At 48.5% G+C, this 27,455-nt stretch overlaps 1 protein-coding gene across 9 annotated transcripts in view; it reads left to right on the top strand.

Annotated features, from left to right (window-relative positions):
* The window catches only part of LOC144792353 (uncharacterized), a 250,193-nt gene that overhangs the window by 32,404 nt on the left and 190,334 nt on the right, over positions 1-27,455 (top strand). For 4 of the 9 annotated variants that reach the window (XR_013602542.1, XM_078667328.1, XM_078667324.1 and 1 more), the window contains exon 1: positions 14,236-14,392. The exons of 4 other annotated variants lie outside the window; for them this stretch is intronic. The gene's annotated coding sequence lies outside the window, so the exon portion shown is untranslated. Of the gene's footprint in view, positions 1-12,787; positions 12,902-14,235; positions 14,393-27,455 lie in introns of those variants that run through there. One more of the 9 variants, XM_078667329.1, reaches the window with a different exon arrangement.

The raw sequence follows: 27,455 nt of genomic DNA, 5'->3' as shown, positions 1-27,455 counted from the left end.
TTTTAGACCACCGGTCTAGGGTGTTCCTCATCGGAGAGGTGTGAGGGGTCTGATGTAACACTGTTGGTTAGTGAAATCTTAAAGGGGAGGGCACAGAGACTCGAAGCCAATGGATTTCAATGTCAAACCTGTTCATCACCACTTAATCATCCTCATTGATCACAATAAGGGACTGGATCAGGCCTATCCTCCCACGTCCAGATGGGCTGCCGGCTGGGTATATTCAGCACAGGTTTGGAAATCAAGGTTTGAGATGTAAAACATGAAAGGTAATAGAAACATGTACACTTTACAAAGGAATGGTGATGGTGATGCCAAGCCCTGTGTGACACTGTTAGTACTACTAGCAAGAGTGTGTACATTTATCTGCTAACAGCACCGCTCCATGGCCAAGGTCAGCCATACCTCATCATACCTGCAAACCCACCCTATTCTAGACCCTCTCCAGCAGGCCATGTAGGAGCCTGGTAAGTGAACAACAGACAGTCCCTCTGTCAGTTCCAACTTATTACAACCCTCTTTACCAACACCTGGTGCAGACATGGGGTGAACACTTCAGGAAAATGCAACAAAACCAGGGCTGCTGATCGACCCTGATCGCAGGCCCAGAGCTGGTGGTCCTAGAGATCCACGAGGACTAGTTTGATCCCCTGTGGGGGCAGAAACTTCACTGGTTCTTGTCCAGAAATGCTGAGTGCTCACAAGGGACAGACAAACCTTCTTCTGGAAGATCATGGGCGTTGAATGCTTATGACCGATGGCCCTCTGAAAATAATTTACTGACAGTACATATGCCACTAGTACAGCGGCTGGTGTCAAACTCTTGAAGGGGGAGGAGTCATTTTCCTTAAACAGCTGCAGTTGAGCTGACCCTAGGAAACCACTCAAACGTCACGTAACTTGGTTCCCACTGGCACTTTTGGTATGGCACTGCCAGAACCTCCTTTAGGCTTACTTCAGGAAGTAGTGGGTTTGAAACTCTGACTTGAATTACAGTCCCGCTTTGTGTAAGTATTTATTTATTTTGTTTTTATTTTGAAGGTTTTATATAGCACGAACCAGACTCTTGCGAGTATCAGAGCGCTTTACAGGTCATCAATAGAAGGCAAGATATAGTATACAAAGACACAACCAATAAAAGATACAGTCATATATACAGGCAAAAATACAGTAAATAGTCATAGAGTTCACATGAATTTAGCCATGAGGATAGCTTTCACTTCTCTTTTGAAGGAGGCAGTGGAAGGGTTCATTCTTGTTTCACTGGGCAAAGCATTCCATATCCTCGGAGCCATACCAGAAAAGGACCGGATATAAGTTTTTTCTTGGCAAATCATTGAGGTTGTAGGAGAAGAGTCTTGGCACTCCTGGAGGCTCTGCTGCCCGCAGGGAGCACCAGTTTCTGAGCTAGGTATGGTGGGGCGTTGTGGTAGAGGGCCTTGTGCGCCATGCAAGCGATTTTTAGATGAATTCTGGCTTCAAACGGTAGCCAGTTGAGGGCTCTCAGGTCTAGGGAAATGTGAGCGTTTCTCTTAGAAGCAGTGATGAGTCGCGCAGCTGAGTTGATCGTGGCTCTTAGCGGGGCTTTTGATGACCTTGGGAGGCCGCATAAGGTTACTGCTCCATATTCCACGCAGGGGATTACTAGGGCTTGAACTGCTTGTTTGAAGTCGTATGCGGGCAGAAAGGGTTTCAGTTTTCAAAGGGTCTTTAGATGGAAATTGCCTTTTGTTGAGGCCCTAATGTGTTTCTGCATCTTTAAGTTATTGTCCAGCGTTACCCCTAGAGATTTCGCTGAGTCGACTATGAGCGGTTGTCCATTTAGAGCTGTTAGGTGCTTCATCCAATCCATGATACTGTGAGTTTTGTTGGGGGGAGCGATTAAAAGGAATTCCGTTTTGAGGGAGTTAAGTTGTAGATGGTTTTCGGCCAGCCAAGTTTGGGTTTTTTGTAGGGTGGTGTTGAGCGGTTTGATGTCCTCCAGTGAGTGTATCTTGATGTATATTTGTGTGTTGTCTGCATACATGTGGACGTGTATCTTGGTGAGGCTGAGAAGATCAGTAAGAGGTTCCATGAACAGGTTGAACAGGGTGGGAGGGAGGGAGGAGCCTTCTGGAACTCCCAGTGTGACCGGCTTGGGGATGGACAGGGATTGGTTGACCATGAACCTTTGGGATCTATTTTGGAGGAAGGAGGCGAACCAGTTAAATACATTTCCAGACATTCCCATTCTGTGTTTCAGGAGATCAAGCAGGTTGTCGTATTTGACGGTGTCAAAAGCTGATGACAGGTTGAGTAGGATTAGTAGACTGGCTTCATTTTGGTCGAGGATTTTTAGAGCGTCGTCTAATGTGTCATGGCCGATTCGGTGCTGTGATCTGAAGCCTGATTGAAATTGGTTCAACAAGTTGAATCGATCAATGTGATTGTTCAGATGTATATTAATGCATTTTTCCAGGAGTTTGGCTAACATAGGGATATTAGAGATCGGACAATATTTATTAGGGTCCGAGGGGTCCGCTGTAGTTTTCTTAAGGATAGGCGAGACCTGCCCAGTTTTAGGATGTCTGGAATGGATCCTTGAAGGAGGGATGTGTTAATGATCTTGGTCCAGAGGGGTAGTAAGAGAGGAATGAAGTTTTTTAGGTAGTTCGCAGGGAGCGGGTCAGTGACGTGATTGGAGGGTTTCAGCGCGTTTAGCGTCTTTATGGTGTCTTCACAGTAAGTGTTGAAGTGGGACCAAGTTGCATTGTTTTTTAGTTTAAATAATGGGAGGTTATTCGCAAGAGCACCAGCCAGGGGCAGTGATGGGCTCTTTTTCAAGTCTGAGATGGATATTAGGTCCTTGAGTAGATCTGATTTAATGGATTCTGTCTTAGAGGCGAAGAAGGAGGCAAATTCATCGCAGTTGGGAAGATAGAGTGGGCTGGCGTTGAGGACATTAGGTAGGCTCTTAGTTTGGGCTTTGATAAGATCGAATAGCTTTTTGGGGCGGTTCTTGGCTGGGTCTAGTTGAGACCTGAAGAAATCGGTTTTGGATTTTCTGATCTTTCTAAAATAAGCGTTTCTGGAAGCTCTTAGAAGTTTGAGGAGGTCGACTGAGGGTGTAGCTCTCCAGCGTCGTTCAATTACTCTAAGCGAGCGTCTGTCAACATTCAGTCTCCCATCATACCATGGTTTCGAGTCTTTTGCGGATGTTCTTTTCAGTTGCAACGGGGCCATTTTGTCTAGCAGGTTGTTCATGGAGTGAATAGCCCTAAAGTTGTAGGGTGCTTCATAGGGTTAGCATTAGAGTTGGAATAGGAATGTCCCCTGACCAATTTTATCAAGAGGCAGAAAATCCTCTCATTTCAGAAGATACACCTCCTTGATGAAGCATTGCTCCAGGAAACACACCTGTCACCTATTGAACATGATAATCTCAGAAGGGATTGAATGAGTACGGAACTACATGCCAGCAGGATCCAGACTACCCTTACACACCCATCTACTCCTTTGGAACATGGGGAGAGTGGGTTGGACATCTTATTTCACAAATCCCTGGAGGTTTGCACACTGTGGACATGGCGGGACCACTCAGGGCAGATATATTTTTGCCAAGGTTCAGATGTTCAATGAGTCTTTGTGTTTGGGCTCTATCTATACCCCGGCGGCTGACCAAACTCCTGCTCTCCTTTGGACAGCCGGGGTATTCATGAGGGGGTGCTGGAATATGGCACCTTGACAAGTCCAGAAACCATACGACTAGGCAGCCCCGAGACCGGTTCATCCTCTCTGACATTATTGATGATCATGCCTTGATGGATCCATGGTGGTTGGCGCACCTGAGGGACGCATACTATACTTTCACCTCCTGCGTCCATTGTAAACGTTTACGCCTTGATCCTCCCAAACAGTACCTCTGATCATGATCTTCTAGAACTCGACCATAAACTTCGACGGTTGCAGACCCCTCAGGCCCATTGGCGTATGCATACAGCATGGTATAACTTGAACAGTTAGAATTGCGAGTTGCTTCTGTTGCTGACTACCATTTTGCACTCTGCACACTTTTAATTTTTAATGCCTCCGTGATGTGTTACCTTTTAAAAAACTGTGGGAAATATTGCCTTTGAAATTTTTATATTTTACCTGTGTGTACTTGTGGGACTTTCAAATTGTTTTTTGCTGCCTCATACTGGTGTGGCATTGTGCACTTTTTCCTCTGCCCCCCCGGTCCACCGCAGTCAAGAGCTGACTGTTTGAGTGGGGGGATGCCAAGGGGAAACTTTGCGTGCTAATTTTTTACCCACTTCCGGGTTGTGCCATTTTCTGCCGTCATCTTAGGCAAGGGACGCTCTAGTGCTTGCGTCCCCTGCCCTGGCGGGCTCTTTAAAAACAGCCCATGGAACTAGCGCGTAGCGGACGCGCGTAGCGGGTGCGCTGGTGGCGCGCCAAAGGCAAGCCCGTCTGCGCCCGTCTGCATCAGGCCGGGACTTGGGGCCCAAATCCCTGCCCCTGGTAACCTCAAAACAACACCAAAATCAAGTTTTCCTCCACTCAGCTACTCAACCTTCGCACTTACCCCCGATCAATGTGCGTCTGTTGGGATGCTAACACCAACACCTCAGTCTGTCCAGGCTGTAACTTTCTTCTTAAACCCCCCCCACTGACTTCAGTCACACCACTACACCCAGCACTTCTGCCTACATGCCTACCCAATTAGCCAAGAAATGTAAGCCAGCTCCCCCAAATATTATTCTTTTTTTTTAGCATTAATTCTCGATCCCTCCCCAAACATCAGGCAGACATATTTGATCTCTTGGTGGATCTCCAACCCGATGCCATCTTCTTAACGGAGACATGGCTTAACAGTTATTCGGGACCTGATGTGGCCAGAGCCCTGCCCCCGAACTATGTGATTGTAAGAAAAGATAGAGGAGACCGGGTGGGCGGAGGAATTGCTATTATTTAAAAAAAAATCTGTGCTGCAAATTTGATGAACTATCAATGCCTGTTCGTGAAGCTGCAACGTTTAAACTAACTCTGACACCACAGTTCACCCTGTCTGGGCTACTAGTGTATCGCCCTCCAAGCCCTGCTGGTTCATGGGCTTCTAATTTCCCTGACTTTGTCGCCCCGCTTCTGTTACACTCAGCTAATTTCACAATCATTGGTGATCTCCACCTCCATCTAGAGGATCCCAATTGCACTACTGGTAATACCTTGGTTTCCGATCTAGCAGCTTTGAACATTTTACTACACACAAAGCTGGCCATCTCCTTGACCCTATTCTCTCCAATTTGCCTTCTTTACATTACCCAGCGTCCATTCCACTTAGTTGGACTGATCACTTTTTAGTGGGCTTTAATGCAGTTGCCCCCCACCTTGCACCCACAAATAGCAGCTCCATGGCTATACCCTTTAGGAATTGGAAAAACCTGGACATGACTAAGTTTAATTTATTGCTGTCTAATAATGTCCCTAAACCCTATATAATCTTACTTTGGATTTGTTAGCGTTCCGCAACTGGATATAGACTACCCTTGATATCTGCCTCCCACCTTCGACCAAGAAGCTAAATAATCACCGTCCCCCCGCCCCCTGGTTCAATGATGAACTAAAAAGGGAGAAAACTAAATGTAAAAATTCTGAACATCGATGGCGAAAAACGTATTCATCTGAAGCTACATTTGCTTATCTTACCATTAAGCGTTCTTACCATTCCCACTGCAGGGCTGCACGCGCTAACTATGTCTCCTTGTCTATTACGCAGGCGAATAATTGTGCTAAAACCCTATTCAACCTTGTCAAGGATCTATCGGGCGCTACCACCCTGCCACCACCTCCTATTCTCAATACCACACAATGCGAAGAGCTTGCTCAATTCTTTCTAAAAAAAAAAAGTAGACACTATATTCGGCCCTGGCTAGCACTGCCACCCCCCCCCCCCCTGTCCCTTCCTTTGCGGAGTCCGCTATCTGCTCTTCCTAAGCGCCCGATAATCGCTCTGTTTCAACACAGACAACTATTCATCTTGACTCCTGGCCACTTCTGGACATGAAATCTTTCATTCAACATCTCAGCAAAATCAAATCTGTCTCTCCTTGTGATCTATTGCCTATTACAGTTTTGCGACAAATTGAATCACCTTCTCTTGACCATATTCTTCAGTTGCTCAACTCATCTCTTATGAACTCAACTGTTTCCCCTGACTGGAAACATGCTATGGCCATCCCATTATTAAAAAAGGCTAATGCAGACCCCTCTCTTCCTTCCAATTTCTGACCTATTACACTTCTGCCTTCTCTCTCTAAGATCCTGGAGAGACATATCAAAGAACATTTATCTAAGTTCATTGAAACAAATGGGCTCCTACACCCTTCCCAGTCCGGTTTCCGGTCTGGCTATTCTACAGAGTCTACTCTCCTTGGAGTGACAGAAATGCTGCGTCATAAGATTGACGCAGGAGAAACCATGGCCTTGATACTACTTGACCTTAGTGCGGCCTTTGATACGGTTTCTCATACCGTACTCATTAAGGCCCTTCAATCGTCGGGTATCACCGGGGCAGCCTTAAACTGGCTTAGCTCTTTTCTCACTGGCAGCACATTCCAGGTCTTTTCCACCACATCAAAATCAAAGCCTCGTCCCTCTTCTCACGGAGTCTCCCAGGGTTTGATTCTCAGCCCTCTACTATTTAACATTTATGTTAAACCGCTGGCGGCTATGGTAGAGGAGTCCGGTCTGTCGCTTTTTTCCTACGCAGACGATACCCAGCTTCTCTTCTCTCTTTCAGCAGGTAACACCACCCAGCCCTCTGCTCTTAGATCCGGCCTCTGTAAAGTTGTGACCTGGATGAATGCCAATTTTTTAAAGCTCAATGGCGATAAGACTGAGGTCCTGCTCCTGGGTAAAGATCGAGACCTCTGGGGCCCCCAACATTGGCCACCTGAGATGGGTCCACTCCCTCAGCCGTCCACCCATGTACGTAACCTGGGCTTCATTGTGGATGACTCTCTCTCCATGCGACAGCAAGCCACCAAGGTTGCTGCCATATGTTTAACCATCTTGAAATGGTTGAGTAGGATTGTGTGGATGCTCCCATCTCACGCCCAGCGTACCGTAGTCCAGGCCCTTGTCACCTCTGGGCTGTACTATGGGAACATACTCTACCTGGGCGTTAACAAAGAGGTAATACGAAAACTACAGCAAGTTCAAAACTCCGCAGCTAGACTACTCTGCCGCTCTCCCAAATTTACTCCCACAGCCGGACTGCTGGTTGACCTCCACTGGCTGCCTGTGGAAAAGCGGGTCAAATTCAAGGCCCTAACCTACATGTTCCACATTAAGCACTCAGTCGCCCAGCTATTTGCAACTTTTAGTTTGCCCTTATGTTCCCTCCCGTAGTCTTTGATCCTCTACCCAAGAAAGATTTCGAATCCCAAAAATCTAACTTTCTCGCATGGGTGGGCGCTCTTTTGCCTACTTGGGCCCCATCCTATGGAACACCCTGCCATGGCCCCTCCGTCTGCAACCTAATCTTCTTTCATTTCGCAGATCCTTGAAAACATGGCTTTTCAGCCAATAGACTGCTCTACTTCTCTGCTGTTCTTGTACAGCACCGGGAAACCCTCTTGGGTAGCTGTGAGCTGATATACAAATTCAAAATAATAATAATAATAATAAAGCCCCTGAAGACAAGCACAGATGGTACCAATATCTGAGCCAGTACTTTTTTTTTTAATGGAGTTTTATATAGTGCGAACTTGACCCGAATAGGGTATCAGAGCGAATTACATAGCACCAGTTGCATTACATTAGGACACATTCATTTTTGTTAGGCACGGGGAGATTAAGTGATTTACCCAGAATCACAGGATGTTCAGCGTCATTGCCTTGACTCGAACCCATTTCCCTAGGTTCGAGGTCGACCGCCCTAGACATTAGGCCAACTCCTCTCCCCTAACTTGGAGGAAAATATTTGGTCCATCTCCTATCCACAGGTGCTGTGAGAGGGCAGGAATGTCCTTGAGAGGTAATGCGATGAACGATTTGGCTGCTACTGTGAGGCATAACAGTGGTGGTTGACTGACCTTCCGCCTCACCTGGCTCAGACGTATAACGCATTGCTGATCCCTGCTCTTCTCAAGGAGCTGCTTGGAACAAAGTATGATCTAAACTCTGATTACACAGTGGAAGACCAGAGGGATACGCTCTGTTGACGATATAGTAGGGGACGCTGAGTTGGCCCCCTTTGCTGCTCTCATGCGTGATTATGGGCTGCCACAATCGCATCACTGACAGTACCGACAGCTCCTGCATAGCCTGCGACACATGCTGGGTGCTCCCCCCTATGATCTTAAGACTGCCCCAATGTTGCATTATATCCTGATGTGGAAAGGAAATAGGGACACCATGGTGGGATTGTATGTTACAGCTGTGGACAGCCTTTTTTCGAGCACCACTGCCCACAATTGATGCTGTTTGTTGGAGCAGAGGCTGTGCCTCTCACTGTCTGAGCAGGACGGGCATGAACTTTGGAAAGACCATGGAAGTTTCCTCCAGGAGGTCAGGTTGAAATTCAGTTATTTCAAGTTCCTACACCACTGGCACTGGATTCCAGAGTGGATCTATAAAGCACATATGGTGGAGGATTCCAAGTGCTGGAGGTGCTGAAGGTGTAGTGCACGGCCTGTGACATTTTGCATTTCCTGCGGACTGTACAGTACTTTGTGCTACTGGGGCTCCATTTTGGATACCTTAATCATCAACCTAGGGGTGTCACCACAATTCATGGCCCGTCTGACCTTGCTTCACAAAATGTAAATATTCCAGTATTTAACCCACCATTGGAAGAGTTAGCTGTCTATCGCCTTCGTAGTGGGAGTTGTCTTTTTGGGGGGCGACCATGGGGCCCGGCACCCTGACATATTATTTTCCTGTTCCCATGTCCTTTCCCCTCGTGTTCCCCCTCATCCTCCTTCCCTGATCATCTGCGGGATCTTCTGAGCCACATCACCTCTATCTAGAGGGGTTATTTCATTTATTGTTTTTCCTGTTATCAATGTCTTCTTACAAGTTCTAGTGTACACAGTATCTTGGACTCTGCTGAATCGATAATCTTTCATACCTGTTATCTGCTCATTGTATATGAAAAATCAATAAAGAATAGAGGTATTTAAAACAGACACAGCGAGTGGTGTCACTTAACATTTGACTTTGACAAAACCAAAGGAAGATACCTTACTGAATTTATAGACATGATCAGAACACATGCAAAGTGATAAGATTGACAACCAAGTATCACTAAAATAGACATTCAATGTAACATTGAACGGAACTGTGTGCAGTACTCATGGTGAAATATGAGAAGTTTTGCCAACAAAATGTGGGACAGAGGGTCTGCTCTGTGCTGCGTAGTTACGTGTGAAGTTCTAGTTAATCTCCATAGTTTTGAAGAATGGGCTAGGTTTGAGGGAGACTTCAGACCGACCTCCAAATGTGTTAATGTCACTCGTGATGAGTGAGGCTTGAGGGCTCTGATGTATGCACGTCCAAACTAATGTCGCTGTCGAGGCACTTAAGGCTGCTTGCATGACAATGCTACAAAGAGTTGGCGCACTCACTAATCAATGGTGTATTGATGACAAGTGCAGTATGATATAGGAGCCTTTGTGAAGGAGTAGAATATTTTAGAGTATTGAAATGCCCCTCCCCTGTTCTTCAGACCAGTAACACCCACTCATTTTATGATACAATGCAAAGTGTGTGAGAAATTTCTGGTTCATATTTGATATCTCTATCGTAGGAATTAATTTTTTCAAAGATAAATTACTTTGTTTGTCAGTGAAACTTTGTTGAGAGAGGATGGTGGTTACTGTAAACAAAACAACAAAGCCTGGAAGTCGCCACTATCTTGATAATTTAGGAGCCAGTTGTGCTCTTAAATCAGAAACTCAAAACCTAATTAGTGCCTTAATTTCAGTCTTGTGCAAGGATATAAAACCATATCAAATATAAGGAATAAGCCACATTGACAGAAAATTAGAAATAAGCTGTTCCTTTCAGTCCTGCCAAGTACCATGCATCAGGCGCTAGACTAACACATTTCAGTGTGGTGGTCCGCATCACCGCACTGAAATGTGAAGTCCCGCATAAAACGCCTGTGCCAGTCAAGCGCCGTGGACCGAGTGGAGGCTGGTCTTTTAATATTACTAGTGTTAGTGGGGCAGGCAGGCAGCCCGCGCTATTCAGAAGGCTGCTTGGGATCTGGGCTCTGAGCTGCCTGCTTGCTACAGTGTACCGACTGGTTTGAATCACTGCGCAGTAACGCAGATTACTTTCACTTGTCATGGGCTGCCTCCCGTGACACGTGCTCTCTGCTGCTGGTGCGGTAATGAAACTCGGCGGCTCGCTGCATTGCAATTGACCAACTCTCAGCCGGTCTCACCACATCCCTGGGTGGTGGCGGAGTCACTTAGAACATTTGGACTGACTGCAGTTGATGGAGTGGTTAGTTCGTTGTCCCAGATCACTGGGACCCATGACTGTGAAGTTGAGTCCACTACCCGAGAGAGGGAAGCCAGGCGGCAGGCATCACATGAAATGCAGCTGCTCTTGAGCTGGCCACCACTGAATTAATTTCAAGTAAGTGTTTGCTTAACCCTGCTAGGAGTCAGTGAGGGCCATAAAATAACAATTGATGCCAGTAACCAATTTGCAAACCTGTGCTTGACTTGCCTTCTGACCTCCATGTGCCACACACACACTTGCAGTCAAACACAAACTTGCACATAGCAGCCAGTCAGTGACACTCACACACAACATGCACGGCACAACACCTTTCTCAGGCCGGCTGATTTAACATGATTCCTCTGGCCTGAACGCTCACTTGACACTGTTTACTAATGCCACTACACCTGATCTATCATCTTCCACATAATTGCCCACTGGCTCCACGAGGCTGTGACTAAGGGGGTCATTTGGATGGCGTGCTGACCTGAGTCTGCCCGCCATCCCCACGGTTTTGGGACCGGCCGCCAGACCTGCGGCGGTCCCGCACTGCAAATTAGGATGCGACCGCCACCATGGCGGTCACATTCCGCATGTCTAACATTTCCCTGCACCACATGGCAGGCACGACACAGTGCCTGGCACCAGGTGCAGTGAAATGTAGGGGGGGTACCATAGATACTCCCAAGTGCACCCCACCTCCCCCAGATACAAGGGGGGCCCTCAACGTGCCCCTAGACCCAATCCCCGATGCCGCCATGGGAAGGTCTTTAATTTCCCACATCCTAATATGGCGGACGGTGCCTGGTAGGCACTGCCACCATATTAGTGCCCCTGCTCCGTCTGCCAGACAATTGTGATGATTGCCACCCGCAGAAATGGGGCGGACGGACTTTCCGTCCACCGTGGTACCCACCGCCATCCTAATTTGGCGGCACGGCGGTGGCGATCCTCCCGCCATCATAATGCGCCTCTAAGTGTGTGCTTCAAAGAGCCTGAGGCTGCCTCGACCAAAATGCTGGTGTGCGGGCTACTGCTCCAGTCTGCCCCCCCCCCCCCCTTAGTTTTCACTTGACTTTATCCTGGCGAGCCAACAGCAAAATTGTGCTTTACTTGGGTGATGATAGGAAATTAAATTCAGCGCTTTCAAGAGGCTGGTAGGTGTCTCTCGAAGGTAGTGCCCCTGTTTGTGAGGCAGCTCGTACCCGGATCTATACGTGTGGTACATGAATGCTAGCTGAAATAAAGTGCAGCAAAAATACACCAAGTATTGGAGCATGTGGATGGAAAATAGAACAGGTCGTTTATTTTGGATATTTACTAATTCGTGCTGAGCTGCCTTGAGTTGAACAAGCCATTCCTTGGAAAACTTCAAAACAACTGTGTAAATGTTGAGGAAGACTCGTTTATAAAATTATAAACACTACAGCGCACTAGCTGTTGGCTATGCCTGGGACTTCTCTGCGCCTCAGCCTGAGGCTTAATGCGTTTCAGGTGCTTTGCAGCAGTTTAAAGATTTTTTTGTTGCTCAAATTTAATTTAATTAAATATGTTTCCCTCATCTTCATTGCTTGATTTCTTCTCGCGAAAAAAGTGTCGCTCATTGTCATCCAAATGTCACTCATAATCACACTGAAATTATGAAAATGTCACACATAGCAATATGAAACCATGGCAGCTATGTTCTATAATTGTTGCTTTGACACATGACCTATGCTGCATTGTCACTGATCTGGTGTTTAAAACTCCATGGTATTTTCCTTTGTTTACTTTCCTACGTACCACGCTGTGGATTTGAAAAAACTGCAAATAAATAATTTTAAAAAATGAATACGCTGTCCAGTTTAATTGCAAAACTAACCAAAATACTGATATATTCATTGAAATACAGATATATTCATTGAAATACAGACTGCCACTTCCAGTTGTCACCTTTCTGTAAATACTCTTAAGTGTGAGGCCCTGTACTTGAACTGTCTGACCCTTAAAAACATTCACGTCTGTGACATCTGAAATACCAGGTCTTTACAGGTATGAATGCTTGTTTGTGTGAAATGTATTCACCCCTGGAGCCTGTAGGCAGCGGTTCCGTCAGCGGCCACCAGAGGGCGCTCATCGCCTGCTGATGAAACCCACTGGACTTGCACACTGTATGAAAGGGAGAAAGGTTTCCTCTTCCGGGTCAGTGGCGGCAGAGACTGCACCAGCAGCGGTGACATCACTTCCCGCTTCTCCTGATGTGTCCAGCCTGCTGCAGAGGAGGAAGGAGCCCTGTCTGGTGGGCAGTTGCCTCCATCTACAGACCCCAGATCTGCCCCTGCCCCCCTCAGACCCCAGATCCCCCCCCTCTGTCAGCCCCCCAGGAGGAGGAGAGGGCCTGGACATGTCTGCACAGGTCTGTGCTCAGGTAGGAGATTGTCAGCACCTTCTGCTGTGTTAGTAGAAATAGACTGAATAATCCTGGAGGGAATCTCTGCAGGAGCCGGGCTGAGCTGGGCTCTTCTATCCGGGGGGCCCTGGGGCTGAGCTGGGCTCTTCTATCCGGGGGCCCCTGGGTGGGGGCTGAGCTCTTCTATCCGGGGGCCCCTGGGGCTGAGCTGGGCTCTTCTATCAGGGGGCCCTGGGGGGCTTTCCTTCTGCTCTGGGGGTGTTTGTGGGCATCATTTGTGTTAAAGAGGGGCTCTGTGCACTGTGCTGTATCTTACTGCACTGTGAGGAATCTTCCAACACTGCACTGCTTATTGCAATACGAGCGATCAGTGCACACAGCACTGCATCTTACTGCACGATGAGGAATCTGTGCACTGCCCTGGTGCTAACTACACCGTAAGAAATTTGTGCATGTTGTTCTGCATCATGCTGCAATATGAATGATCTGTGCACGCTGCACAGCATCTTACTACACTGAGAAATCCGTACAAGCTGCACTACTTTTAACTGCACCATGGGAATTAGGAGCACTGCATTGCGTTGTACTACATTTTGAAAACACTGTGTCTTACTACACTATGAGTAAACCGTTCCCACCACGCTGTTTTTTTCAGCATGAAGGCAATATATATGGGTTGCACTGCTTTTTGCTGTACTGACAAATGTTTGCACACTGCACAGCTATGTTCTATAATTGTTGCTTTGACACGTGACCTATGCTGCATTGTCACTGATCTGGTGTTTAAAACTCCATGGTATTTTCCTGTTTACTTTCCTACGTACCACGCTGTGGATTTGAAAAAACTGCAAATAAATAATTTTTAAAAAATGAATACGCTGTCCAGTTTAATTGCAAAACTAACCAAAATACTGATATATTCATTGAAATACAGATATTTTCATTAAAATTCAGACTGTCACTTCCTTTCTGTAAATATTCTTAAGTCCTTTACATCGGTGTTTCGAAGACGCTCATCTGAAGTGAAGCTATAAATACTTTTCTACAGCAGCCAAGTGTGAGGCCCTGTACTTGAACTGTCTGACCCTTAAAAACATTCACGTCTATGACATCTGAAATCCCAGGTCTTTATAGGTATAAATGCTTGTTTGTGTGAAATGTATTCACTGCTGAAGCCAGTAGGCAGCGGTTCCGTCAGCGGACACCAGAGGGCGCTCCTCGCCTGCTGATGAAACCCACTGGACTTGCACACTGTATGAAAGGGAGAAAGGTTTCCTCTTCCGGGTCAGTGGCGGCAGATACAGCACCAGCAGCGGTGACATCACTTCCCGCTTCTCCTGATGTGTCCAGCCTGCTGCAGAGGAGGAAGGAGCCCTGTCTGGTGGGCAGTTACCTCCATCTACAGACCCCAGATCTGCCCCTGCCCCCCTCAGACCCCAGATCCCCCCCTCCCGTCAGCCCCCAGGAGGAGGAGAGGGCCTGGACATGTCTGCACAGGTCTCTGCTCAGGTAGGAGATTGCCGGCACCTTCTGCTGTGTTTGTAGAAATAGACTGAATAATCCTGGAGGGAGTCTCTGCAGGAGCCGGGCTGAGCTGGGCTCTTCTATCCGGGGCCCCTGGGGTTGAGCAGGGCTCTTCTATCAGGGGGCCCTGGGGGGCTTTCCTTCTGCTCTGGGGGTGTTTGTGGGCATCATTTGTGTTAAAGAGGGGCTCTGTGCACTGCGCTGTATCTTACTGCACTGTGAGGAATCTGCCAACACTGCACTTCTTATTATTGCAATACGAGCGATCAGTGCACACAGCACTGCATCTTACTGCACTATGAGGAATCTATGCACACTGCCCTGGTGCTAACTACACCGTAAGAAATTTGTGCATGTTGTTCTGCATCATGATGCAATATGAATAATCTGTGCACGCTGCACAGCATCTTACTACACTGAGACAGTACAAGCTGCACTACTTTTAACTGCACCATGGAAATTAGGAGCACTGCATTGCATTGTACTACATTTTGAAAACACTGTCTTACTACACTATGAGTAATCCGTTCCCACCACGCAGTTTTTTTCAGCATGAAGGCAACATATGGGTTGCACTGCTTTTTGCTGTACTGACAAATCTTTGCACACTGCACTGCTGTGTACTGCACTCTGTGTACACACTTCATTACTTTTATTACACTATCATAAAGCATTGCATGATATGTGCACACTGCACAGCTGTTTACTTCTCCTGGAGCAGCTTCACTGCTCTCAACTATACTAGTTGAAATCGGTGCACACTTCAGTGGTGTTTTAACTACTCAGAAATCTGTACACACTTTAGGCCCCATTAAGATGGCGGGGGGATTGCCCCCGACGGGCCGGTGGCGGTCACCGCCTGCCCGGGGGGGGGGCGCAATCGATCCGCCATCCGTGTAGAAAAGACCCCCGCCATATTATTATGGCTGGGGGTCCGTGACGGATGGAAAGACCGTCTGCCGCATTTCCGACTAGCGACCGGGGCGGAAAAGGCTGCAATATGGTGGCTGTGTCTTTCAGACACCGCCAGCCATATTACAATGTGCTTTTTTGGAATGCCTTCCATGGCGGCAATGCCGCCACAGAAAGGCATGCGGAGTCTGCTAGGGGAGTCTGCTAGGGTCGCCCATTGTGGGGCCCCAAGGACTCCGGGGGTGGGGGGTGCAATTCCATGGAATGGAATGGATGGTGGATGTCACGTTGTGCATTGAAAAGCACAACATGCATTTTTAGCATTGCGGCGGGTGGTGCTCTCTGCAAAAATGCAATAGGGGTCGGGTAAATCCGAGTCCTATTGCATTTTCAATGCTTGTTAGCGTCGTGATTGGTGGCTTAATGCGCACTCTTTGTGTTGCATGCGCGCGATGCCTTGCATCGTACGCATGCGCAACAAAGCAGTGACTTTCCTAATTGATGACGGGAGGCAGGGACAGCACAAGCAGCCCCCGCCTGATTACACAATGCTTGTTTGTGCCGACACTGCAGAGTATTTACACACACATGACTTTATATAGTTTATGGTATGATTGGATACATTTTGAATTTGCTTGGGCATCTCAAACTATTTTTAAAGATTTATGCCAACTTATAGATCCTCATTGGTTCGGATACATTAATAGGGCTAGAGTGTTGCCATATTTCGCGGCATCACTTTTTTGTATTATGAAATTGGTTTAGGATGTGAAGTTTGAGCTACAATTAAGATTCGTTTAAACAGACGCTGTAACCCGGGAATTTCATTTTTTTTATCTGGCTTTGGGCGCACAGGGAACATTTAAATATGGCTGCGGCATTCATCCATGGATTCAGCTCGGGCCTAGCCCATGAGCTCTATTGACGTCACACGCATCTTGCGTGTCTGGCTCCGGCATTCATCCATGGATTCAGCTCGGGCCTAGCCCATGAGCTCTATTGACGTCACACGCACCTTGCTCCATGAGCTCTATTGACGTCACACGCATCTTGCTCCATGAGCTCTATTGACGTCACACGCATCTTGCTCCATTAGCTCTGTTGACGTCACACGCTTCTCCAGTATTCAATCTTTCATAGATTCACATGCTTGTATCTTCCCCGTCGTCATGGTGGGAGTCTCCCGGTATATAATAACCATAGCAGTAGAAGAAAAAACTGCCTAGAAGCCATAGAGTAGTGAAACCACTAGGTAACCTCTCCTCCTCATTATGTGGCCCAAACTACAGCCAATCAGCAGCCAGCACCAGCCTACACCATTCCCAGCAGAGCCACCATACCTCAGATTTCCAACCGCCTTCGTGTGAGAAGGAGTCTCCCTGAGCTCTGCTCAGTTTATTCTCTCTTCACTGAACTTTTGACCTTTCACAGTTGGAAGTCAGGTACTGTTCTTTATTATCAAACTTGATTTCTTTCAATATGTCTGAAAGCTCCAAGAAGAGCCTTTTCAGAGCTTGCAGTTCCTGTGGCAAGGCCAGACTGTATTCTGAAGATCCTCACAAGGAATGCTTGTACTGTTGGTACCCTAAGCATATTCCTAAGGACTGCAAATATTACCGGACCTTCTCTGCTAAAACACTGAAGGATAGAGAAGCGCGCCTCTTGTTATGGCTTCAGAAAAGGAAAACTCATATCTCGGAGTCTGAGGGAGAAGCCAAGGGACACACCTCTAAGAAATTGAAAAGAGGGTCCTCTGAGGAAAAGGGTGAGGTGAAGAAACAAAAATCAGGAAAATCTAAGGAAGGTGAACCTTCTACTTCACTCCCTCCAAATCCTCTCAAGCCTTCCTCAGAAAAGAAGGCTCCGTCGTCACTTCCGTCGACGAAATCTACTGAAATTCCAGTCAGACCGTCGACGAGGCCGTCGACTACCTCGACGACGACCGTCTCGTCAACGACGACAATCTCGACGACGACAGCTTCGTCGACGACTCCGTCGACGGTGAGTGCCAGACCTTCGTCGACGTCAAGATCTTCGTCGACGAGTATCCTGCCGACGATGCGAATGATTGTCCCGTCGACGGCCCCGTCGACGATGAAAAAATCGTTGGCGATGCCATCTCCAACAAGAATAACATCAACATATATTTCTATAAAGAGCATTGCTCCGTCGACGGGAGCGTTGACGAGCAAAAAAGGGGAATTTTCTACGCCCAAAATTTCACCCTTGCTGCCCTCTACCATTCTGGACTGTCAGGAATCCGAGGAGGAAGGTTCTTTTGGTGTTGCTTACAGTCCTTCGCAACTCCATATTAAACATCAGGATTCCGAGGAGGAAGACCACCAGGAGGCACAGGAACACTTCTCTTTTACGGAGCGGCCGGTCAAAGGCCAGATGAGATACGAGTCATTTCACCAGGCCTACCACTATGATGATGAAGAGGAAGTGGATACGCCTGTGCGGGAAGAGGCCATGTCGGTGCCTATTTCTTTAATATCAGACCTTAGAAGCATGATTGATAGCTATTATCGTCGCTTTCCTGAAGATATTGCTCCTGCGGCTGCTGGAAAAATCTCTCAACCTGCAAAGGAAATACCACTGGCTCAGCCGCCGCCTCCTCCTCCTCAGAAGGAGGTCCAAAAGGTTATTACAATTCGTGATGACTTAAATGATTCCGATCAGGACGATCAAGAGGAGGAAGGGGAACTTGGAGATGAGTGGGATCAATATATTGCTCCAACGTCCCCGGCTTCACCTTTGCCTCAATCAAGCTCTCCTCCAGAGGACATAGCAAGCTTTCATGATTTGATGGGAAAAGCGGCAAAGAGATTTAAGCTGGATATGCCAATCAAGGAAAGCGAATGCTTCCTTTATGATTTCAAGGAGTCCTCCAGGAAGTCGGTAAGAGCCATTCCTATTATTGAACATATCTGGGATGAAGGGCTCAAACTAATGAAGAATCCTGCATCAGTCCCAGCATCCATACCCAAGCTGGACAAAAAGTATCGTGCTGTAGAGACGGCTCCAGCATGTCTTATTGGTCATCCTCGACTGGACTCAGTTGTGACTCAAGCAGCGCAAAAGCGCTCCAAGAACCCTATGGCAACATGTCTGGTGCCCCCCGATAAGGAGGGCAAGAAGATGGACGGCATAGGTAAACGTTTTGCAGTCATGGCAGCAGCTTCCATCAAGGCTACCAACGCGATGGCCCTTCTGAGCCGATTCAATAGACAGATGTGGTCTGACATCGCTCCATTCCTGTCGCACCTTCCGGAGGACAAGAAAGAGGAGGCGACTACCATCCTGCAGGATGGAGCTAGAGCGGCGTCGGAGTCCATAGACGTGGCAATGGACGTAGTGTCTATAGCTTTCCGCCAGATGGTAGGGGCGGTAACCCTACGGAGACAAGGATGGCTCAAGGCTACGTCCTTTCGGCCGGAGGTCCAGGCTAAAATATTGGACATGCCATTCGATGGCGAAAGCCTCTTCGGTAAACGGATTGATGAAACGTTACAGGGGATAAAAGCAGATACTGATACTGCTAGATCCTTGGGATCTTTACAGCAAGGTCGTTATCAGTCCTTTCGTGGACGAGGATCCAGAGGACGCTTTCAACAGCAACGTTCCTCTTACCAATCAAATCGGTACCAACCTTACAACCAACAGGGATACCGCCAATACTCCTCCAACCAACAATACCGGTCCTCGAACTCTTCTTTCCAACAACAAGGAAGAAGAAAGTCCGCCGCCAGAGGGAAACAAGACTCTGGTCGCAGACAGTGATATTTATCAGGCGCCTCCAATTCCTCTTCAGATCGACCAGTTCCACTACCTCTCTCAGTTTCTTCCGCATTGGCAGTCCATAACATCGGACAGATGGGTATTAGACATCATTACACAGGGTCACACCCTGGAATTTTCGCAAAGGCCTCCAGATCGTCCTCCTCTCTGCAGAGTTCATCAACATATGGCAGCTCTCAAAGCAGAGATCTCATCACTCATTCTGAAAGGAGCGATAGAGGAAGTCCCATCAGACCAGCGAGGAACAGGGTTTTATTCACACTTCTTCCTTATAAGGAAAAAGCAATCATCAAAATGGAGGCAGGTACTGGATCTCAGAGATCTGAACACATACATAAAGAAAATTTCTTTCCGTGTGCTGTCCTTGCAGGAAATTCTTCTACTGCTCCGCAAGGGAGACTACATGGTCTCTCTAGACCTGTTGGACGCATACTTCCACATTCCGATACACAAAAAACACAAGAAGTATCTGCGATTCATGGTGGCGGGGCGCCATTACCAGTTCAGAGTTTTGCCTTTCGGCCTGAAGTCTGCCCCCAGAATATTCACAAAATGCATGGCTCCAATAGCGGCGCATTTAAGGCAACAAAGTCTCCAGGTGTTTCCATACCTGGACGACTGGTTAATAAAAGGACCATCGTTTCAGGCAACACAGAGATCCCTTCGGATGTGCACAGATCTCTTCCACAAATTAGGCCTTCGGATAAACAAAGAAAAATCATTTTTTCTTCCGACTTGTACTCTGCAATTCCTAGGAGCAATCTTGAAAACTCAGGAAATGAAAGCTTACCCATCAGAAGAACGGGTAACAAAAATCTTGAATCTGACTGCATCTCTAGCAACAAAAAAGTTCACTTCCATCAGAATATTCAAGTCATTACTGGGAATGATGTCCTCTTGTATCCCATTGATTCCCAATTGCCGTTTACAGATGAGACCGTTGCAAGAAGCCCTGGACAAACAATGGGTCCAAGCCCTGGGTTCCTTCGAAGACAAGCTGGTCATAACCCATCAGATCAAATGTGCAATGTCATGGTGGGGTATCAGGAGCAATCGAACAAAGGGCCTGGTATTCGAAACTCAATCTCCAAGCTACGTCATGACATCAGATGCTTCATTACGAGGTTGGGGGGCACATCTACAAGACCTAGAGGTTCAAGGCCTTTGGTCTCCTCAGGAGACAAAACTTCACATCAATCTCTTGGAATTGAAAGCTGTCTTCCTGGGCCTTCAGGCATTCCTTCCCAGGATCCAAGGTTCATCGGTCTTAGTGCGAACGGACAGCACGACGACAATGTTTTACCTGCGCAAGCAAGGTGGAACGAGATCAAAACCTCTGTCGATTCAGGCACAAAGAATCTGGAAATGGCTACTGTGTCAAAACATATCGCTGCAAGTGGAACATGTTCCAGGAGTAGACAACTCGAAAGCGGATCTGTTAAGCAGGTCATCCGACATTTGCCACGAATGGGAACTATGTCAAATCCAGCTGAATCGGATTTTCAATGTGTGGGGCAAGCCAAGTCTGGACCTGTTTGCAACTCGAGACAACAAGAAATGCAGACATTATGCCAGCAGGTTCCCCCAACAGGGTTCGAGAGGGAATGCTCTTCACCTCCGATGGACAGGGATGTTTGCTTATGCCTTCCCTCCCTTTCCCCTAATTCCCTTATTATTGAGGAAAATGAGATCAGAACCTTGCCAAATAATACTGATAGCCCCAGCCTGGCCGAGGCAGTTTTGGTATACAGAGCTTCTCCAGTTGTCGGTGGAGCCAAGAATTCAGCTACCATCAACCAGGGATTTGATTTCCATGAACAGAGGCCAAGTACTTCATCCGCAATTGACATCTCTAAAATTGTCGGCTTGGAACCTTTTGAGCACGAGTTCCAGTCATTAAATATCACCCCGGAATGTCGTGAAATCTTGCAAAGTTCCGCAGCGCTGTCTACCAACAAAACATATTCCGCTAAATGGAAGCGATTCTGTATTTGGGGCCTTGCTCATGCAGTACATCCTTTGACGTCTTCTCCAGAGCAAATTCTTCCTTATTTGTTGCATTTAGCCAGATCAGGGCTTGCGCACTCGTCTATTAAAGTCCACTTGGCAGCAATATCTAGATACAGAAGATCTCCAGGATGTCCATCTCTGTGGTCTAACAGACTGATCAAGGAGTTTTTAAAAGGACTATTCAGAAGGTTCCCTCCAATTAAGCGTCCTCCACCCACATGGCAACTTAACAGTCTTGTCACAACTTATGAAAGCTCCGTTCGAGCCTATCCACAAATCTGAACTGCAATTTCTGTCATGGAAAGTTGCATTACTGCTGGCACTCACATCAGCCAGAAGGGTCAGCGAGATCCAAGCTTTTTCTATACAGGATCCCTTCATACAATTCAGGCCAGATAAGGTGATGCTAAGGACTAATCCGAAGTTTGTACCTAAAATACCTTCGTCTTTTCATCTAAACGAACCAGTGATCCTACCTACATATTTAAAAAATCCTTCTACAGCGGCTGAGAAAGCTCTTCATACTTTAGACATTGGCAGATGCCTAAAGTTCTACATTGAAAAGACTAAAAGCTTTCGCAAATCAAACCAACTGTTTGTCTCCTACTCGGGGCCCAGAAAAGGTCTGGCCCTATCACGTTCCTCCATCTCCAGATGGATTGCATCCGCCATTGTTTTTTGTCAAGAGAAAGCAGGAAGGCCTCTCGACATGAAAGTCCGGGCCCATGATACAAGGAAGATGGCGACGTCTTCTGCATTGCTAGCAGGAGTATCACTTCCAGACATTTGCAGAGCAGCGACTTGGTCGAATGTGCATACATTCACGAAACATTACTGTCTGGACACGGAATGGAAAACAGATGCGGCAGTGGGACAGGCAGTTCTACGACATCTTTTTAAATAAGGTACATGTTTATGAATGTTATTCAAATGTTTTTTCTATATAATGTGGTTTTTTCCATCTGTGCTAATATCTGAAATAGCAAAGTTTTATTGTTAGTATTTTTTGATTTGTAATGAGTTCTTTTTCTGAAAGGAATTTATGGCACGCAGCCCCGAGAAAAGAAAGGGGTCTAGCCTAGAAACGCTCTAACTACAAATACTGCTATCTACTCTGATACAAGCATGTGAATCTATGAAAGATTGAATACTGGAGAAAGAACTAGTTACTTACCTGTACACTATGGTTCTCCAGTATTATCTTTCATAGATTCACGTGCGCCCTCCCGCCTCCCCGTTTCCTTTAGGCAGACCACCTTTTTTATCTCAGGTTTCCTGCATAGCTCACTCTTGGGCGGTAGGAAATCTGAGGTATGGTGGCTCTGCTGGGAATGGTGTAGGCTGGTGCTGGCTGCTGATTGGCTGTAGTTTGGGCCACATAATGAGGAGGAGAGGTTACCTAGTGGTTTCACTACTCTATGGCTTCTAGGCAGTTTTTTCTTCTACTGCTATGGTTATTATATACCGGGAGACTCCCACCATGACGACGGGGAAGATACAAGCATGTGAATCTATGAAATATAATACTGGAGAACCATAGTGTACAGGTAAGTAACTAGTTCTATCTTGCTCCATGAGCTCTATTGACATCACACGCATCTTGCGTGCCCCGTCATGGATAGTTCAAGTATGCCTTTGATCCATCGGGCTGGCCTCTGCACCTTTCTCCCGGGGCTTCGGCCGCCATACAATGCCTATCTAGTAAGCCTTTTAGAAAGGCTGGTTTGGGTCGCGTTCCGCCTGAGGTGATATGGGTCAAGTGTGGGACCTGACCTCCATGCTTTGGGGTCAAGGGCTTTTATTCTCCCTTGCGGTTCAATAACATTAGGGAATATAAATGATGTTTATGGGAACTTGGAAGGTTTCATTGTTTAGGGAATGGACATTTGGGCCTGCCCTATATGCTTCGTGGATTCTGAAATAGGGCAGTTATTATTGTCTGTGATATGGCTCATACATTCGTTCAATCCCTATCACTGTTGCTGGGTGCATGCTTTAAGTACTACAGATTTGTTTTTATTTCAGATTATTACTACTGAGGTCTATTCTAATGTCATTCGTTCTAGGGGATGATCGCCATCTACAGATTACTGATGTAAGTTTATTAGGTGTCATTTCTTATTCTGTTGAGTAGGGATCGTCAGACTCCACCGGCACTACTTATAGGCATGTTCACATCCACGTTTTCTTGCTAAAATGATATTGATTACTCAATACTGCGATACACCAATCGCCCGGTGTGTTTGTATATTCTTTGTGGTATGACACCCTTAGATACACCAATCGTCCAGTGTGTTTGTATATTCTTTGAGGTGTGACACCCTTAGATACACCAATCGCCCAGTGTGTTTGTATATTTTTTGTGGTGTGACACCCTTAGATATACAGCTAAACAAAATATAACTGTGGGTCAAACAGAATGTGTCTATTATGAAGTGTGTCGAGGTGACTGAGTGTGTGTTGAATGATATATTAGAACAGCACACAACCAAGTATCGCACTCGGAGGGAAGATATCCAGCAGTTTATCGTCCTTTACCGCCCTGTCATCATTTGAAAACCTTTCCCAAGGTGTGTAAGCCAGGTTGTTGCCACTTCAACAAGGAAGGGAAGTGCGCGGTAAAGGAAGGGGTCGTTACTTGGTAACTGAGGAGCAGTGCAAGAAAAAATTTGTGGAGAACAAAAGAGGAAAGAGAAAAAAGTGCTCTAAGTTAAAATTGGATAACGAACGCTGATTAACTTTATTCTGGTGCCGTTCATTTCCAAGGTTAAACAAGCATTAGAAATGCAATTGGGCTCGGATTTATTTGAGTTTGAGCTAATGGCATTGTAAATGCCAATGTATTGTTGCCATGTGTTATGGATTGTGTTCATGTGGTGTGTACTGCCAGTGATCTCCTTGTGAGTGTGAGAATATTGCAGCGTTACTGCCTGTGATGTCCTTCTTGTGAGTGTAAGAAGCTTGCACTGCTGCTGCCTGTGATGTCCTTCTTGTGAGTGTGAGAAGCTTGCACCGCTGCTGCTTGTGATGTCCTTCTTGTGAGTGGGAGAAGCTTGCACCTCAGCTGCCTGTGGTATCCTTGTGAGTGTAAGAAGCTTGCACCTCTGCTGCCTGTGATGTCCTTCGTGTGAGTGTGAGAAGCTTGCACCGCTGCTGCCTCTGAGTATGAGAATATTGTATTGTGCATCTCTGTGCTGTGCCTGTTCTTTGTAAGGGACTCTTGCTCTGTTTCTGCTGCTGCCTTGGCACAGTACCTGCTGTAACTGTGTAAGGGAAGCTTGCACCACTGCTGTTTGTGATGTCGTTGTTGCGAGTGTGAGAAGCTTGCACCTCTGCTACCTGTCGTCTCCTTGTGAGTATAAGAAGCTTGCTCTGCTGCTGCCTGCGATGTCCTTCTTGTGAGTGTCAGAAGCTTGCACCTCTGCTGCCTGTGGTCTCCTTGCGAGTGTAAGAAGCTTGCACTGCTGCTGCCTGTGATGTCGTACTTGTGAGTGTAAGAAAATTGCACAGCTGCTGCCTGTGATGTCCTTCTTGTGAGTGTGAGAATATTGCACTGCTATTGCCTGTGAGTTTGAGAAAATTGCATTGTGCATCTCTGTGCTGTGCCTGTTCTTTGTAAGGGACTCTTGCTCTGTTGCTGCTGCTGCTTTGGCACAGTACCTGCTGTAAGTGTGTAAGGGAAATTTGCACCACTGCTGCTTGTGATGTCGTTTTTGCGAGTGCACTGACTTGCACCTCTGCTGCCTGTCGTCTCCTTGTGAGTGTAAAAGGTTTGCCTGCTGCTGCCTGTGATGTCCTTCTTGCAGAGTGGTAGTGGAGAGTGGTAGTGCAGAGTGGAGAGTGGTAGTGCAGAGTGGAGAGTGGAGATTGGTAGTGCAGAGTGGAGATTGGTAGTGCAGAGTGGAGATTGGTAGTGCAGAGTGGAGATTGGTAGTGCAGAGTGGAGATTGGTAGTGCAGAGTGGAGATTGGTAGTGCAGAGTGGAGATTGGTAGTGCAGAGTGGTAGTGGAGAGTGGAGATTGGTAGTGCAGAGTGGTAGTGCAGAGTGGTAGTGGTAGTGGAGAGTGGTAGTGGAGAGTGGTAGTGGAGAGTGGTAGTGGAGAGTGGTAGTGGAGAGTGGTAGTGGAGAGTGGTAGTGGAGAGTGGTAGTGGAGAGTGGTAGTGGAGAGTGGTAGTGGAGAGTGGTAGTGGAGAGTGGTAGTGGAGAGTGGTAGTGGAGAGTGGTAGTGGAGAGTGGTAGTGGAGAGTGGTAGTGGAGAGTGGTAGTGGAGAGTGGAGAGTGGTAGTGGAGAGTGGTAGTGCAGAGTGCAGAGGTTTGTTTTAAGTTAGAGATAATGGCATTGTAAATGGCAATGTGTTTTAGGCACTCTGCACCGCCACTCTGCACCGCCGCACTGCCACTCTGCACCACCGCACTGCCACTCTGCACTGCCACTCTGCACTGCCACTCTGCACCGCCACTCTGCACCTCTGCACCGCCACTCTGCACCTCTGCACCGCCACTCTGCACCTCTGCACCGCCACTCTGCACCGCCACTCTGCACCGCCACTCTGCACCGCCACTCTGCACCACTGCACCGCCACTCTGCACCGCCACTCTGCACCACCGCACTGCCACTCTGCCCCGCCACTCTGCCCCGCCACTCTGCACCACTGCACCGCCACTCTGCCCCGCCACTCTGCACCACTGCACCGCCACTCTGCACCACTGCACCGCCACTCTGCACCACTGCACCGCCACTCTGCACCACCGCACTGCCACTCTGCACTGCCACTCTGCACCGCCACTCTGCACCGCCACTCTGCACCGCCACTCTGCACCGCCACTCTGCACCGCCACTCTGCACCGCCACTCTGCACCGCCACTCTGCACCGCCACTCTGCACCGCCACTCTGCACCGCCACTCTGCACCGCCACTCTGCACCGCCACTCTGCACCACCGCACTGCCACTCTGCACTGCCACTCTGCACTGCCACTCTGCACCGCCACTCTGCACCGCCACTCTGCACCGCCACTCTGCACTGCCACTCTGCACTGCCACTCTGCACCGCCACTCTGCACCGCCACTCTGCACCGCCACTCTGCACCGCCACTCTGCACCGCCACTCTGCAGCGCCACTCTGCACCGCCACTCTGCACCACCGCACTGCCACTCTGCACCGCCACTCTGCACCACCGCACTGCCACTCTGCCCCGCCACTCTGCACCACTGCACCGCCACTCTGCACCACTGCACCGCCACTCTGCACCACTGCACCGCCACTCTGCACCACTGCACCGCCACTCTGCACCACTGCACCGCCACTCTGCACCACTGCACCGCCACTCTGCACCACTGCACCGCCACTCTGCACCACTGCACCGCCACTCTGCACCACTGCACCGCCACTCTGCACCACTGCACCGCCACTCTGCACCACTGCACCGCCACTCTGCACCACTGCACCGCCACTCTGCACCACTGCACCGCCACTCTGCACCACTGCACCGCCACTCTGCACCACTGCACCGCCACTCTGCACCACTGCACCGCCACTCTGCACCACTGCACCGCCACTCTGCACCACTGCACCGCCACTCTGCACTGCACCGCCGCACTGCCCCGCCGCACTGCCACTCTGCACCGCCACTCTGCACCGCCGCACTGCCCCGCCGCACTGCCACTCTGCACCGCCACTCTGCACCGCCACTCTGCCCCGCCGCACTGCCACTCTGCACCGCCGCACTGCCACTCTGCACTCTGCACCGCCACTCTGCCCCGCCACTCTGCCCCGCCACTCTGCCCCGCCACTCTGCCCCGCCACTCTGCCCCGCCACTCTGCCCCGCCACTCTGCCCCGCCACTCTGCCCCGCCACTCTGCCCCGCCACTCTGCCCCGCCACTCTGCCTCGCCACTCTGCCCCGCCACTCTGCCTCGCCACTCTGCCCCGCCACTCTGCCCCGCCACTCTGCCCCGCCACTCTGCCCCTGCACCGCCACTCTGCACCACCGCACCGCCACTCTGCACCGCCACTCTGCACCGCCACTCTGCACTGCCACTCTGCACTGCCACTCTGCACCGCCACTCTGCACCGCCACTCTGCACCGCCACTCTGCACCGCCACTCTGCACCGCCACTCTGCACCACCGCACTGCCACTCTGCACCGCCACTCTGCACCGCCACTCTGCACCGCCACTCTGCACTCTGCACCGCCACTCTGCACTCTGCACCGCCACTCTGCCACTCTGCACCGCCACTCTGCACCGCCACTCTGCACTCTGCACCGCCACTCTGCACCACCACTCTGCACTCTGCACCGCCACTCTGCACCACCGCACTGC

The sequence above is a fragment of the Lissotriton helveticus genome, chromosome 11 (assembly GCF_964261635.1).
Source record: "Lissotriton helveticus chromosome 11, aLisHel1.1, whole genome shotgun sequence".
NCBI lineage: Eukaryota > Metazoa > Chordata > Amphibia > Caudata > Salamandridae > Lissotriton > Lissotriton helveticus.
Note: the sequence above shows the minus strand (reverse complement) of the source record. Positions and strands in the feature narration are given on the sequence as shown.